We start from the raw sequence: 17,344 nt of genomic DNA, 5'->3' as shown, positions 1-17,344 counted from the left end.
CTCTTCCTGTTGAATAGTTCCATTAACAAATAAGTAATCTCCTTCTTTCCCACTTGTGATCAGCTTTGGCTGAAGTCCATTTCTTCTGAAAATCCTGCTTGCTTTTATGTTCCTGTTGCATGGAATATTATTGTCCATTCTTTGACTTTTAAATCTATGGAGTGTATGTATCAGAGAGAGAGAAAGAAATATGCTTCTTGAATATAGCCTACTGTTGAATTTTGTTTCTTGATTTATTCTGCTAGCCTGTGTCTTTTGATTGGCAAATTGAGTCCATTTACATTGATAGTTACAATTGATAGAAATTGAGTTGTTCCTGTCATTGTATTATTTTCCTATTACTACTTTGGTTTCTTCCTCTTTTACTTAATTGCTAGTGATGATCACATTCATCGTAGGGAATTTGTACTTATACATATCTTTTGGTTCATTTTTCCCCTTTCTCCTCCCCTCTCCAACATTTCTTCCCCAGCTTATTTACAAAAGCCTTGTTTCCAATTTTTCCTCCTGTTTTTTTCCCCTTTTCCCCTCCTTCATTTCCCCGTCCCCTCTCCCTTCTTCCTCTTTCCATTTGAATGTTTCCTTCCTGCTTTCCAGCATCTGTCATCCATTTTAGTCCTTCTTTATACTTTTGGTTTCTCACACAAGAGAAACAAAACAGTGTGATTTTAAACATGTATATCTAGCTGGTTTCACTTAAAAGTATGGTGTCAAGGTGCTTCCATTTGCCTGAAAATGTCTCAAGTTTATCCTTCTTTATGACAAAGTAGTACTTTATTGTATATGAAAACCAGTTTCATAATCCATTCATCTGTTGATGGGTATCTGAACTATTTCCAACACTTAGTTGTTGCAAATTGTGCTGCCATATGGATGTGCATATATTGCTGTGGTGTGATGCTTTTAACTCTTTTGGGAAGATGTCAAGAAGCAGAATAGCTAAGTCAAATGGAACCTCTAGTTTTAGTTTTTTGAGGAATCTCTATACTGATTTCTAGATTGGTGGTACCAATTTACACTCCCACCAACAGTGGAGAAGGGTTCCTTTTTCCCCACAGCCCCACCAGCATTTGTTACTGGTTGATTTCTTGATGCTAGCCATTTTTCTTGGAGTGAGATGGAATCTCAGTGTTGTTTTAATTTGCATTTCTCAAATGACTAGTGGCATTGAACGTTAGTCCTCTTTGAGTAATTTAGAAGCTGTTGGGTCCATTTTTCATGTTCCCTTGTTTTTTTTAAAGTATATCTCATTAGTTAATCATTGACCACAGTCTTGTGCTTTAAACCTAATACTCTCACTTCACATTAGTCACTTCTGTAACCCATGCTTTTGATCATGTTCTTAATGTGCTGGATTTTTGTTTGGAACTTTCTTGTGGACTCCCATCCTTTTCTGTGCTGGACATTCATGGTTTCTGTCTCTTTCTGTCATTCACTAGCTGTTCTGTAGTGTCTTCTCTAGACTCACTGATCATTTGTTTCAGTAAGGTCATTAGCTGATGAGTTATAACTTCCTTAAATTCAATAAGTACCTTATTGAACTGTTTTACCTCTGTTGATACTCTTTCAGAGCTATCCACCCTGCAGTTTATGATTTCCTCCTTCTCAATGCCCCCTAAATTGGCTTTGAGGGAATTGAAAGTTTTGGGAGGCATTATGTTACCTTGTCTTTAAGTTTCTGTTTCTTTGGGTGTTTTTTATCTGGATTTGCAAATTTTTTGGCCTGGTGCCCCATCATGGAAACAACATTGTTTATGAACCACCACCACCCCAGGCAATCTGGGTATCAGAGTAGAGAGAAAACCAACCACTAGTATGTTACATTAGTATAATAGTAAATTCAGTGACAACAGTAGCATCAAATTTCAACTGGAAATGGAAACCCATGGGAACCACTTATAAATAGCTTTTAATCAAGTCAAAGGGGACTGCTTTTAGTGAAGACAAGTACGTCATCTTTATATTGACCTACAATAATTCAGACCACTAGTTTTTTTGGATGTAGGCAGCAGTGCAGGAACTCAAACATACCACTAGACTAAATGGGTCAATCTGTTGGTTGTCACCTCTGTTTTCCTGTGCTGTGGAGAACCCAGCACCTTGGGGTGGAGCATGGTTCCCAGGTCCTCCTGGCTCAGCACAGGACCCGGGCAGGTGTTGGCATGAGTTGAGAGTGGGGCTTGCGGTTCCCAGGTCTTTTCACTGAGACATAATACCCAGCACCCACAATTTAAAGAGAGAAAGGTTCATTTTGGTTCATAGTTTGTAGACATTTCAGTTCATGGTTGGCTATAAGGAAGGGTGACATGGCAGAGAAGGCTTGCTTATGGCATGGTATATGGAAGCAGAGAGAGATCAAAAGAGGAGGGAGGAGGATACACCTTTCTAGTCCACACACTGTGACCCACCTCCTCCAGCCAGGCTTTACTTTCCAACAGCATACTTAGCTGTAAGCTCGTCAGTGGACTAACCCACTGGTGAGTATCACACCCCTGTGATCCAGTCACCTCCCAGAAACGCCCCCTGTCAGGATATGAGGCTTCAGGGAGCTAGATATTAATCACCCTCTATTACCTACGCTTACGCCTCCACCCTCTTCTGCTTCTCCTTTTCCTCTCGTCTAATGATCGCTTCCCTTCTACTTTCTTCTCATCTTTCATAGATGCTACACATTAGGGAAAACATGCAAACTTTGTCTCTTTTGAGTCGGGCTTATTTTGCTGAACACAGTAGTTTCCAGATCTGGTCATTTTCCTGCAAATGGCAGAATTTCATCTTTCTTTATCTCTGAATATTACTTTATTGTATTTGTAGCTATATATTTTGGTATATGGATAGCAAATTTTCCTTATTTACTCATCTGTTGATGGGCACCTGGGCTGGTTCCTCATCTTGGCTAAAATAAATTGTGCTGCAATCAACCTGAGTATGCAGATGTCCCTATAGTATGCTGACTTTAATTGCTTCAGGTATATATATACTAAGGAGTAGCATAACTTTGTCAAATGTTAGCTCTGTTTTCAGTTTCTATTTTTTATTAGTACCTATTTATATTATATAATATTTCTTGTGGTGAGTTGGTACATGTATATAACACATCTCAATTCTTTTCATTCCCTTTCCTTCCCTTTGTTTGATCTCTTCCCATTTAGAAAAGATCTATGTATGTCCCTACTTTTTGTTATTTTTTATTTTTCTTCTTATTTATATTTTGGGGGTTTTTTTGAGGCACTTCTACTTTTTCCCATAGGTGACTATACTGTACTAATTTACACTTGCACTAGCCAGGTAGAATGACTCCTTTTCCCCTACATCCCACCAGGATTTTTTTTTTTTTTTTTTGTATTCTTAATGATAGCTATTCTAAGTAGGGTGACATGGAATCTCAGTATAGCTTTGCATCTCCCAAATGGCTAAAAGGTGTTGAACACTTTTTCATATATTTATTGCCCACCTGTACTTCTTTTGATAAATGTCTGTTCAACTCATTTGCCCATTCATTGATTGGGACACTTGATGTTTGGGTGTTTTTTTAGTTCTTTATGTATTCTAGATATTAATCCTCTATCAGAAGAGTAGCTGGTAAAATTTTTCTCCCATTCTATAGGCTCTCTCTATAGGCTGTGTAAAAACTTTTCAATTTGATGTAATCCTATTTGTTGATTCTTTCTATTATTTCCTGTGCTGTTGGAATCATATTCAGAAAGTCTGTCTGTGCCCCTAGGTGTTTCCCATATGTATTCTTTCAGCATTTTCAAAGTTTCAAGTCTTATAACTGGGTCTTTGATGCATTTGAATTGATTCTTGTACAGGGTGAGAGATAGGGATCTAGTTTCAATCTTCTACAAGTGGCTATCCAGTTTTTCATTTGTTAAAAACACTGTATTTTCTCTGACATATATTTTTGATTCCTTTGTGAAAATTCAGGTCATTGTGCTGCGTAAATTTGTTTGCATGTCTTCTATTCTGTGCCATTAGTACTGTCATTTGTGCCAGTGCCATGCTGTTTTTGTAGTATAATTTTAAATTCGGTACTGTGATGCCTCCAGCCTTGTTCTTTTTGCTTAAGATTGTTTTGGCTATTCTAAGTCTTATTTCCATATGAATTTTAGGATTGTTTTTTTCTAGTTCTGTGAAGACTATCATTTTGTTGGGGGATTGCACTGAATCAATAGATTGCTTTTGGTAACATGGCCATTCTGATAATATATATTGATTCTGCCAACCCATGCACATGAGATAGCTTTCAATCTCTTTAGCATATTCTTTAATTTTTTTCCTCAGTGTTCTGAAGTTCTCATTGTGGAGGTCTTTTACCTTCTTGGACAGATTGATCCATAGATATTTTATTTTATTTGAAGCTATGTGGAAAGAATTGTTTTCCTGATTTTCTCTGCTAGTCTATTCCTGATAATAGTAATTAATTTTAATGTTGATATTATGTCCTGTTACATTACTGAATTCATTTATCAGCTCTAAAAACCTCTTGGTAGGATCTCTGGGGTCTTCTAAGTATATGATAGTGTTGTCTGCAAACAAGGATAATTTGGTTTCTTCCTTTCCTATTTGTATCTCTTTTCTATTTTCTCTTGCCTAATTATTAAGAGTTGTTCTTCAGGGGTCTCTTCTTTTAAAAGAGTTCCATACAAACAGTTAACCCATATTTATTGTTTTAGTCAATATAGGCCATAAACTGTAACAGATAACCCCAACTTCACAGAGGCTTGACATAACAATGGTTTGTTCATCACTTAAACAAATTCTAAAGTAGCCAGGTGTGGTGGTGCACACCTGTAATCCCAGCACTCAGGAGGCTGAGGCAGGAGGATTGCCATGTGTTCGAGGCCAGCCTGAACTACACAGTGAGACCGTATCTCCAAAAACAAAAACAAACAAATTCTAAAGTAGATGTTTCTTGTTGGCGGGCTTTCCACTAAGATATGATCAGGAATCCGAGCTCCTTCTTTCTTGTTACCCTGTCATATTCAGTGGTGGCCTCTAGGATCATCGCAGAAGGAAAGAGATATTGCATGTATGTACTGCTTTGTTCAGAAGTGACATGCGTAAATTTCTGCCTATGGAGTGGATCTGGTTACATGGCCCCATCTAGATGAAGAGACCCAGGAAATGTCTACAGCTGGGTAATCACTACCCAAGTATGTACCCATTGTACATTTGTACCAAGTGCCAGTGTGCCATGGGAGGGGAACATGAACCTTGGGTTAACAAAAAATTTCTGTGTTCTTGAAAGTAACCTTAAGACTCCAGGTGGAAGGTTAACTCATGAAATAAGACAGGCTGTCCAGCACTGGACTTTTTAAAAGCCTGTTAAATACAGTCAAATAAAGGTGACAGGCATGCTTTTCAGGTGGTTGTAACCACTGCTGCCGTGGAACTCCTGCAGCATGTCTAAGTGATGATTTTCTGTCATGGAGTTCCATTATACTCTGCTTCATTATCACCACATCTACTGATGTGCATGCCCTTGAAATGTGAGAGTGACTAGAACCACCCTAATATCGTTTTGATATGTTAATAGGTAAATATTGCTATTCACAGATTTAAAAGGCTAAAAGAGAAAAATTTAATTCATTTCCACTCGACTATAACAGTATAAAAGAGCTGAAAATACCTGCCTATGTGAGATGAAGGAAAACAGGATTGTGGTCTAGAGTTATTTATATTTATTACTGCAATTGTAGAGGCACAATTTACATCTCAGACAGTAGTAGTAATGCCACCATGGAGCTGTGTGTCTCATCTGTAAAGGAACTAAATAAAAATTCTAAGAATGAAATAATTAGGTAAACAGTAGCTTTTTTTTTTTTTTTTTTTTTTTTTTTGGTACTGGGAATTGAACTCATGACCTTGCACTTGGCAGGTAGGCATTATGCCACTGAACTATATCCCCAACCCCAGCAGAAGCATTTTAAACAGTGCGTGATCCTGGAACCATGAGTCCATTCAGGTGATAACTTACCTTCAGATTTTTTTAATGTGAATTCTGATCTAATTTTTCTAGAAACACCATGGGAGTCATTCTTGTTTCGTCAGAATTACATTTCTGTGGAGAAATGGAACATAAGATCAAAAGGAAGAGAACTGAGAGTGTGCTGAAAAGTTCAGAAACAAAGGAAGGTTACAGGGTGAAGGAATTATGATGTTTTGAGAACTAAATTCCATAAGGAGTGAATGGGGAACCTCTGAACCTCTGATCACTTGTCTGTAAAATGGTAAACTTAGACTAGAAGATCTCTGGCATCTATTCCTGCATGTATAGTGTTGAAAGAAATTTAGAATACAGAGAAATTTATTGCAAGAGTTGCCATTTTTCCCAAGAAATATTGTATAGAACAAGAAGAAAGTTCTGTGACAGAAACATTTGTCTAAGAGTCAGGAATGCTGGATTCTAGTTCCTGCCCTGCTGTTGACCTGTTGATTATTTTACTTTCCTGAGCTTTGGTTTACCCATTTATAAAGACTTGCAGTTTCTCCTCCTATGAAGAGAACTTTAAGTGCTCTACAAAGTTGTTCCTACTCCTAATAGACTCTGATTCTAGAATTTAAAAATGGTGGATGTTTGGCCTTAATGAAAATTGCCCCTGATTATCCTCAGATCTACCCAGTGTAATCATTTGGTATAGGAAAACTACCAAAGAAGATGCATACATAAAAATAGCATGAGGTTTCTCTTGTTAGCCCATCCCAATACTGCTGCTTATTAACATTTTTTAAATTCTTTAATTCTTCAAATATGGTTAGATTTGTACAGAAAATTAAAACACGTTACCACTTTGAATGGGTGTTTTGAATTACAAATCTCTCAGTAGATTTCTTATTGCCAGTAATTAACTTTAACTGTTTTCATTATTTACCAGGTTATTATTAGTTGTTTATTAGTCATCTTCAAAAATATTTTGAGGGGCTGGGGATTTAGCTCAGTGGCACAGTGCCTGCCTAGCAAGCGCAAGTCATGAGTTCGATTCCCAGTACCAGAAAAAAAAAAAAAAGAAAGAAAGAAAAATATTTTGAATATCTTCTGTGCACGTTATGCAATTACAGTCATTATGAGTTTTAAAGAAAAAAAGGAAAAATAGGCTTGTTCTTAGAGAGCTTCTGGTTAACTCTAAAAGGTGTCCATTAGGTGATTTTAAAGACTAAATTATAAGCCTTATGCAGGCACCACTGAAGATTTTAAACATATCACGTGAAGGAACACATTTCATATCCTCTACAGGGACATATAAAGGGTATTCAGAAAATATTTGTAGGATGAATGAATGTGCCTGGAAAAAGTCACATGTGACCAAGGCAACCATGGCTTTCAGTGGAAAAAAAATTAAAAACCTCCCTTGAGAATTGGTAGCTATAGGCCTGCACCCCTTGTAGTATGGGTTTCAAATTTCTATTACCTATACAGTATGTGTAACTTTAAGAAGAGATAAAAATAAATGTAGTTCCCATGGCTTGCAAGACCCAGCCAAAACAAACAGAAATTCTCTTGGTAGGCAAACATCCATCCTCAGGCAAACAGCCTCAGGATACCTATAGATTAACTTCAGCCAAATATGCATTCTCCATTAAAAGAAGTTACCAAATACAAGGGGCTGCGGATATAGCTCAGGGGCATAAGCGCCTGCCTGGCACCTGCAAAGGTCCTGAGTTCGATTCCCAGTACCCAAAAAAAAAAACATAAAAAAAAAAGTTACCAAATACGTAAGGAAACCAAATATAGTAAACAAAAGTCAGAAAAAAGGAAAGAGATAGATTGATGGGTTGAGACTGCAAAGAACTTCAGCTGTTGAAATTCAGCTGTTGAAATTCAGATACCAACTGAATGATGTGAAATAACCATTTATCATGCTTATGGATTCTGTGGGTCAGAGGGCGAATGATCTCTCTCTGCTCATGTTGTCTGGGTCCTCAGCTACATGGCTCGAAGGCTAACAGCCAACTGCTGCAGTACTCTAACTGCTCATGTACTCAAAGTTCTAATGGTAAAAGCTGGCTGTGATGGGACCTTAGCTGGAGTTACCAACTTTCACTTCTCTATAGTATGGTGGCTGCAGAAAGAGCCAGGCAGAAACTATGTGGCCTTTCTAACCTAGCCTTTGAGTCATGCATCATCGCTTCTGTAGCATTCCATTAATCAAGGAAAGCACAATGGCCTGGGTAGCCTTGAGAGAAGGCAGCGTGGATTTTACCTCTTAGTGGAGACAGGTAAGGTTCTGAGAGAACACTTGGAACTAGAAATATTGCTCCAACCATTTCAGAAAAGAAACCTCATTATATTATATAGAAATATTCAAGCAAAGAAAAGATGGAAATGGATGGGAGGGGGTATGACATTATAAACTACCAAAATTGACTAGCTAGATTTGTTGAGAACCAGATAGAATTTACAAACTTAAAAATATATAATCATTAGAATTTAAAACTCAGTGGATGAATTAAATGGTAAATATCTCTTTTTAAAGAATTAGTATTAAAATACAGAGCTTAAGAATTTACTTGAAATATATTACGAAGAAATAAGAAAGTAAAAATATTTGATAGAGTGATTGAGACATGGAAGATACCATGAGAAGGCCTGATACAAGTATAATTGGGAGCTCAAGAAGGAATGAATAGAGACACTAAGAGAGAAGAAGTATTTGAAAATATGACTTAGTGTATTTTCTAGGATATGTTGAAATATATGAATACTTACACTGTAAGAGTACCATGAGTTACAAGAAAAATAAATAATGAGAACTCCACACCTGGCTGTCTAAACAGTGAAACTGCACATAAATAGATGGCCTTAAAGCCAGAGGGAAAGGTTCATTGTAAAAGAATAACATTTAAACTGATGGTTTATTTCTCACCAGGCACCATGGGATCCATAAGATAGTGAAATAATATCTCTAAGTACTGATAGAAAATAACTACCAATTTGGGATTAAGGAGTCAGTGAAATAATCTAAAAGCATGAGGGAAAATAAGCATTTTCAGATTTTTTTAAACATAACATTTTTACAGATGGACCCTCATTTACAGATTTCTAAATGGTGTATTTCGGGAATAAGAAAAAAATTTTCCAGATGGAAGGCCTTAAATGTAAGGAATAACAAGGAAATTGGCAAATGTATGAGTCAAATGTTTTCTGTATTAAATAGTATAAAGTCTAATAAATAATATAAAGTTAATATTAACTATATAATATATACTTTGAGCCAAGTGTGGTAGCACACACCTGTAATTAATCCCAGAACTCAGGAGGCTGAAGCAGGAGGATTGCCGTGAGTTCAAGGTCAGCCTGGACTCCATAGTGAGTTCAAGGCCACCTGACTACATAGTGAAATCCTATCTCCAAAAAAAGTCTAATTTATAGGGTTTGTGAAATGTAAGTCTAGAGAAGTATATTACTAGACATTAAAAGCATCTAAGTTGGGTCATTTCTTATTTCATCTGTATAATTTCTTGCATCGTTTGAAGAGCTGGAAAATTCATTAATTAAATTCATTAACATTGTGAACTTTAGGTACACATGGGATTTTTTTAGATACACATGTCAAGGGAACCACTAAAATAAACGAAATAAAATTCATAACTTCCAGCCCAGTAGAAAAGAACTGTTGAATTAAGGAAAAAAAACCTTAGTCCAAAAAAAAAGCAGTTAAGCTGGAAAAATAGACATGAGAAAATTGGATAAATAGGGCCAGGAAGAAATAAATCCTAATAGCAGTAAGCACAATAAATGTAAATGGACCAAACTAACCAGTTAAGTGCTCTACAGCTCACTCGTGAAATTGCTGTAACCTTCAGGCAAGAGCCTGAAGGATGAAATGAAAGCAGAGTGAAATATACAACAGGAAAACTGCTAGGTCTGTCCTACTGATGGTCATCATTGCAGAGAAGGGACAGTGAATTTGAAAGCTGCCAAGGACACAGGGCTGCACCCGCCTCTCCCTGTGTAAGAATGCCTGCCAGGACGCTTTGTGCCTGCTTCTAGTTTATTTTTTGGGTAAACGCAATGGGAGGTCTTTATTAATCTGTCATTTGAGCCTGTCTCTTAATATTCATGACCTGAGACTACTATACAGCTCCAGGGTTATATAACAGTACCTCTTTTATGACCCAGGATGTCACAGTCTAATGAATAATGAGGTACTTGGGGGGGGGGGTATTGAAGGATTAACTATAGACTCATAACCAATCCAAGAGGTGCAGAGATGAGACACCATTATAAAGAATTTATTGAAGTGATTCATCTCTCTTGTTGTAGACAGATTACATTCTCATTCTGTCTCTGAAAGTTTATAGCCAGTCTCTGAGTAGTTATAGATGTATTATTAATAATCCTTAGGAAAGCAATACATAGTTGTATATTTTAAGTATTGCACATATGCAGAAATATGACCTAGTGCAATCTGACCTAGTAATAATGCCGCCTCTTAAAACTTGATCTCCTTGAAACAACATAAAGAAATACTGTTTCTTCTCTGGATCCCATGTCTTAAAGCTTGAATTGGCAAACTAAGATAGAGTTAGCAACCTCGCTGCCTCTCCCCTTTCCCTCTTGGAGAGCTGTTACTGAGTAAAGAGGCAAGTGGAAGAGCCAAAGTCCCTAATGGGATTGGTTTGTGTATCTCAATTGGGTAAGAAGCTGTTCCCTAGTTGTAAACTCTAGCCTGTACCCAGTGTTGCAGGAGACAAGTACAAGGACTGTTCTGTCAGGCAGTGGCCTGTATACTAAGTGCATTGCACTGAGCTCTGTCTTAAGAAGTCAGAAGCCTGGTCAGCTTTTACTAGAGGAAAGGATCTACCAACATAAAGTGGTCTAGTTGTAGCTGCTTCATTTCTCTTCCTCGGGTACCCTGCAGGAAGGATGATAGGACAAGATTCAGATACTTCTATTTCCCATGGTGAAGATATCTTCATACCTACTATAGACTGAATAGGATTCATCTATTAAAGTTCTAACCCTTAGTGATGTTAGGACGTAGATCCCTTGGGAAGTGATTGGACTGTGAAGGTGGAGTCATTATGAGTGGGAGTAATGCCCAGGAAGCTCCCTCAGCCCTTCTGCCATATGAGGACACACAAGAAAACAGTACTCCAGCAGTCCGGAAGTGGGTCCTCACCAGACACTACATCTGCTACTACCCTGATCTTGGACTGCCAGCCTCCAGAACTGTGAGGAATAAATTTCTGTTCTTTATGTGCCACACAATCTGTGATACCTTTTTATAGAAGTCTAAACAAAGATAACCTCACAGTTGACTCCATTGTGCTATAGGAAGAACATTTGGGGAAGGCAGGAAAGCACTCAGAGTGAAGCTCCAGAACCACGTAGAAGACCACATGGTGGGCCCCAGTCAGGAGGAGCTGGCTGTCTAGCCCCACTACAGTCCTTCAGTAAAAGTGGGTAGAGCAGAATGACACAAGTCCAAAAAAGCCCTTAGATATTTGTGTCTCACCTGCTGATCTCTGAGGTAACATCTGCCTTCTTATCTCTCAGTTCCTGCACCTCTAGAGAGTATCTGGCTCAGAGAGCATCTCCACTGCCTCCTGTTGCTACTCTCCATCCCCAAGCCTTTGAGTGAAGCAAAACATACTCTTCACCCTGGGAGAAAGGGAGGTATTAGAGGGACAGGAGGAGTGGGGAGGTTGTAAAGTCTGTGCTGGCCGATGAACAAAGGGGAAAGCAATGTGTAGGGAAACCCTTTTGGGGGAGAGGTGGGACTTCTGTTTTATTTTGGAGTGACATCTTTTTTTTTTTTTTGATATGTCATTTAAAGATATGGTATGATTTAAGCCACATTGGTTTCAGGATTAATTATTAGTATAGCTGAAAAAATAAAAGGAAGCAAAACTTTTCTGCACCTGTAGACTTGTGCCTGGAAAAAGTTGATTTTACCTTTTCCATTGTCTTTAGCGTTACAAGTAAATAATTAAATTAAAGAAGCATTTAATTATTCATCTGCTGTGTTTTCAGAACTCTTTTGCCTGATTTTTAGATCAAAAGGGTTGCCAATGCTGGTGATCAAAAGCAGCCATTGCAGTTTACAAAATAAATTTTTGGAAAATTTTCTATTAATACCATTATTCTGTAGCTGTGTCTACCCATTACTAATACGGTATATGATTAGAGAAGGCAAGGAACAAAGCCAACTCTAATACTCTTCTAAGATAATTTGACCTTTTAATTTTGCTGTCTATATTTTAAAACCAAGATTCAGTTTATTTTAGTTAAATTGAGATGCTTGTTAGCTATATAAGTAACAGGAGTTTGTCATCTGAGCTCCGACATTCTCAGATTCAAACCTTGATCCTGCCATTTACCAGCTGCCTCAGCTTTCTTCATTTGTCCCGAGGGGAAAATATAACCTACTATGTGTGAGGGGGGTGAGGATTAAATGACATTGCTAAGCAGAAACTCTGAGCCCAATACCTGGCACTTAACAAATGTTAAATAAACAGGCATTCTGCTATATACATAGCTGTCTAATAGGTGATACATACTTGGTATTTATGGCTAAAGGCTGGATGAGAAACTGAAGGCAAACAGACACAATGGTTATTCAGTGAGAGGTTCAGGTACTGCTCTGTGCCCAAACTGCAGCCTTGAGGTCTGGAGCTGCCACTGAGGATAGCTAAGGATTAAATTCCCTTCCCTTTCTCAAAACCTTCTTAGGAGTACTAGAGCTAATACACTGTATTGAAAATGTCAATAATGCAAACTTGCTGGAGACCATATGATATAGGAAATCATAACTTCTCTCTATTCTTGGCTCTACAGTGGACTAGCTGAAGGATTTTTATTTGCTTCCTTCTCTATTAAACAGGCAAAAAGCATGCCTCCTTCTAGGAGGTCACTGAGGTTGCATTTGTGAAGGTGGTAGCGTGGAAACGGATTGTTTTCCAGCAGCTGTCTAATCATTTGGAGTCAGCTTCTTTGTGGTATCAGGGCCTGTTTGAGGGCAATTCTGGAACAGAGAGCTCCCTCAGTTGTAGGTGAGGGCCTTAAAATGAAAAGGGACTGCACCTTGCAGCCTGAGAGCGTTCTCAAGAGAAAATCTTTATTGCTATTTAGAAATAATCTGTTGATGTCTGCCTCCAAGTGACTTGACAAAAATGTAGAAAAACTTAAATATAAGATTGAGTGAAGAAAAAGGTTGATACATAAATATGAATCAGGTTCTTGTCTATGATTTGAAGATAATGCACAATAGTAATCAATCCTCAAAGTCTTCCTTGGTTTATGCTATAGTTGTAGACTGTCCTGATGGGTAGGTTTTTAATATACAATGGCAAATCCACTAACATCCCCAGAAGTCACCAGTACAACCTTCTTGGCACTTAATATGGTACTGCTACTGAATCAAAGTCTTGTGTAATTGTATTGTCATCTGTCTGGCTTTGTATTTTGATAAGCCTGTTTTCTGAGTAGTTCACTTTTGCTTCTATTACTTCTGTAGCCTGTGGTGAGATGTCATCCTTTGCTTTATGAAAATTGTGTTTTGATGTCATCCTTTCCTTTGTGAGAGTTGTATCTTTGATATTGTGAAACAACTCCTACAGAGTTCTGGAAGAATCTCTCTCTTCCCTGTAAATACTTTAGGAACACCAGAGGATGCCTATCACTTGTCCACTGTGAAGCAGTGGACAAAGGCATAAGTGCTAGTCTTACCCTCATCATTGGCTCAGATATGGAGTACCTAAAAAATGCAAACCCTAGTGCTTTTACATGTTCATTTTAGAGCCAAATGCTATTATTCCTACTAGACAGATGGAAAAATGAGGCTCAGTGAAGTTAAATAATGTTCTCAGGGTTAAATTGGCTACAAATAAGTAATAGAATTAAAATTTTGATACTTGGCCTCTGACTTCAAGCCCAGAGTCCTATCAGCTATTCTATATTAATAGTTTGGGAAAATAATAAGTTATTGTTATGTTTTAGATCTACAGTGCCCCCCTAAAGGCTCATATAATCAGAGGTGGAGCTTTTAGAAGGTGGTTAGATCATGGTAGCACTGTACTTGTCAGTGGTTGAATCCAAGGATGACTTCATAGCTGAATATGCTATTAGGAGTTGAGGCCTGGTCATAAGAGGCAGGTCATGGAGGGTAAATCTTGAAAGAATGTATTTTTACCCCATGGGATGAGTAGCTATCCTTTACCATGCCCTTCTCCCATGGCATTTCTGCCTTGGAGCCAACCAATTATGGACTGAATCCTCTAGAATTCTGAGCCAGAATAATCCTCTTCTCCTTTAAGTCGCAACTGTCAGATATTTTGTGCCAGGGATGGGAAACTAACTAATACAGAAAATTGGCACCACAGAAATGAGGTCATTACTTTGACTATACCTAACTATGTAGCTTAGATACCTTTGGAGCTGGTTTTCAGAGAAGTTTAGAAAGGTTTGGAGATAGGGGCTAGAGAAGCTCAGAATGCAATAAATAGAGCCTGATGGATAATTCTAGTCTGAGCTCACAAGACCATGATGGTTGTCAGAACGGAACAGTAAAGGCTAAGCTCAAGAGGTTTTAGTTGGGAACAAGGATTCCATTGGCAGTTGGTCTAGAGGCCGTGTGTGTTACACTGTGTCAGAAAGTGTGTCTCCATTTTGTCTGTTCCCTAAGAATGTGTGTGAGGCTGAACTTAAAGGTGACAGACTAATTGATTTGGCAGAGGAAATTTCAAGGCAGCCCAATGTTCAGGCTGTGTTATGTGTGCTTCTGGCTGCTTTTAGCCAGATTTATAGTGATATTCGAGAGCAGAAAGTAGAGCCAAAAGATGTGAAAAGTTTGCAGTTTCACCGGAAGAGAAGCATCTGCAAAATTGGGGCCAAGGAGAGTATAATTGCTGAACGATTAGCATTAAAAATAAACCAAGTACTTTGCATCAGGACAGTAGAAAAGATGGCTTAAAGGCATCCCAGGAATGTCCACACCCCACCACAGTCTTAATGATACAAAGGGGTAAACTTTGAAAAACTGCTTTCAGAAGATTTGGAGGTGGGAGGGAATTCCTGGGTGCTCTGCTCATTCAAGGCTACCTAAGGAAATGTATTTCAGAGTTCAGCTATCCATACACTGAGAGACCACTACACCCTAGGCCCAATGGGGCCAGGTTACTGTTCACACTGTTGGTAGACCTTAGTGCTGTCCATGTGGTACAGGATGTACACCCAAAAGAATGCATGAATTATGGGTCATGGAGGCTTTCAACCAGATGTGAGAAGAAGGCCTGGAAGGCCAGGCAAAATGTGCCAGGTCCACAGTCCCTACTAGGAGTCCCCTGAGAGTACAATACATAGTTTTGAGTGAAGCTGAAGGCACAGTGGAGACCCCAGGAAACTGGAGTTACCAGGAACATAGACATCTGCTGAAGAAAACTGCAGGCAGTGAGCAGAGCCACCCCACAAGAGAGGCCATGTGTTCTGCAACCAGCAAGAATATAGGGGTGGGGCTACCCAAGTCCTTTGGAGCTTACATCTCACCACAGTTTGTTTGAGTAGTGGACATGGAGCTACAGGATTTATTATTTTCCCTGCTAGTTTTGGTCTTATCTTGGTCCAGTTCCTTTCTGTATCTCTATTCCTCCCCTTCAGAATGCGAGTGTTTAACCTGTGCCATTGTATGTTAGAGATATTGAACTTGCTTTTTTATTCTTAAAAGGGATTCACAGCTAAGAGTTTACCTTGTGTCTAGATGTCCCCCCAAAGACTTATGCAGTCATGAGGGGACAGGCTTTTTGGAAGTGGCTGAATCTAGAGTTTGTAAGTTTTATTTTTCAGTAAGAACATTGGGCACCTTCTATACCATCTCCATGACTACCACCCTAATTCAAGATACCACTCATTTTCTACCTGGTGACCCTGCCTCTACTTGTGAACTTTTACAGGCAATTTTCAACAAAGCAGCCAGTTATCTTCTTAGAACATAAAGAATATCATGTGTACGGGTATCATTTTTAATAGTACTAAAATAAATAAAATGTCTGCCTTAATGGAGCTTGTAGCTCTGTTGGGGAGCCCAAACCATTGTAAATTTTTACAGAATTGAAATGAGAACTCTGCTGTGCCAAAAACTGCCAAAGTTATTGTGATCGCATTTCACTGGTAATGTTTGATTATGTGGTCAAAAGGGCATCTTAGAGTAGGTGACATAAGGCTTAAATTTGAATGGCAAAAGGAAGCCTATCCTGCCAAGGTACATAGGAAAGAATTTTCTAGGAAGGAGAACAGTAGGGGCAAAGGCACTGAGGTAGGACGTGCTTGAAATTGTGACAAACAGAAAGAGCACCATTTATGGCTAGAATATAGTAACAAAAGCAGTAGAAAGAGATGGGTGAGCAGGACAAAAAAGTTTGGTGTCTAAGTACAGGTAAATGAGTAGCCGTTGGAGAACTCTAAATCCAGAAGTAGCATGATATTCTTTATGTTCTAAGAAGATAACTGGCTGCTTTGTTGAAAATTGATTGTAAAAGTTCACAAGTAGAGGCAGGGTCACCAGGTAGAAAATGAGTGGTATCTTGAATTAGGGTGGTAGTCATGGAGATGGTGTAGAAGGTCAGGAAACATCCTGTAGGTAAAGGCAATAGGACATGCTCATGGGGTGGATGACAGTGTGAGGAAGTCAAGTTCAATTGATCCTCAAAGTCAACAGGGTAAGAGATGACCTAACCAAGAAGACTGTAGCTCCAGATTTCCCCATTACTTATGCAGGCTCTTTGTGAAGGAATATAAAGGGTGTCTACAGTGCTCTCTTCTTCCCCTCTCCCAAGATTCAGACTGCATTAATTTGTCATGGTATATTTCCATTTTAAGAGGCTGTTAATTCCAATAAATTTTGACGAAGGTTGGAAGCCCAAACACTTTAATGAAGCCATAAATCAAGAAACTACAGCAGCTCTCTTCACATGTCCTCACACCAAATTATTTGCAGGCTAGAAGTTTCCACATCATGTTACATCGCTTGCTCAGGTAGTCAGATGCTTTCCCCGCTTGGGTTCTACTTAAATACAGTCAGCACAGTGCAAAGCTAGTGTGGAAAAACTTAACCTTGTAGTTTGGGAATCAGCTGCTTCATGGCCTTTCCATGCTTCTATTTTAAATTGTAGTTTTGATCATACATGGCCTTAAAGCTGCACATATCAGAGGGCAAGTCCTACAAGCAGACGTCTTTGTTTTGTTAAGTTATACCTACCTCTTACAACTGCAGTGACTGAGGTCCTTCCCCATTCAGGTCACGTCCCGTTCATATCCAGCCTCCACTCAGTGTAGCTGCATGTTCTCATCTTTAGAATTTTGCTGCTGTTACCTTATGTGCTGAAATGAAAAAGTGTCTTATCT

The 17,344-nt window shown here is 38.6% G+C and overlaps 1 protein-coding gene and 1 long non-coding RNA gene across 10 annotated transcripts in view; one reads left to right on the top strand and one right to left on the bottom strand.

Annotated features, from left to right (window-relative positions):
• The window catches only part of Tmem108 (transmembrane protein 108), a 326,253-nt gene that overhangs the window by 195,131 nt on the left and 113,778 nt on the right, over positions 1–17,344 (top strand). The gene's annotated exons all lie outside the window — the stretch shown is intronic.
• LOC102030650 overlaps positions 1–17,344 on the bottom strand; it is a 28,498-nt gene that overhangs the window by 5,805 nt on the left and 5,349 nt on the right. The window contains exons 2-3 of the long non-coding RNA XR_264254.2: positions 17,199–17,320; positions 5,981–6,064 (exon numbers count right to left, since the gene is read on the bottom strand). This is a non-coding gene — a long non-coding RNA (uncharacterized LOC102030650). The remainder of the gene's footprint in view (positions 1–5,980; positions 6,065–17,198; positions 17,321–17,344) is intronic.

This window comes from Chinchilla lanigera, unplaced genomic scaffold, assembly GCF_000276665.1.
Source record: "Chinchilla lanigera isolate Chin_1 unplaced genomic scaffold, ChiLan1.0 scaffold00100, whole genome shotgun sequence".
Taxonomy (NCBI): Eukaryota; Metazoa; Chordata; class Mammalia; order Rodentia; family Chinchillidae; genus Chinchilla; species Chinchilla lanigera.
This window is presented reverse-complemented; position numbering and strand designations above follow the sequence as displayed.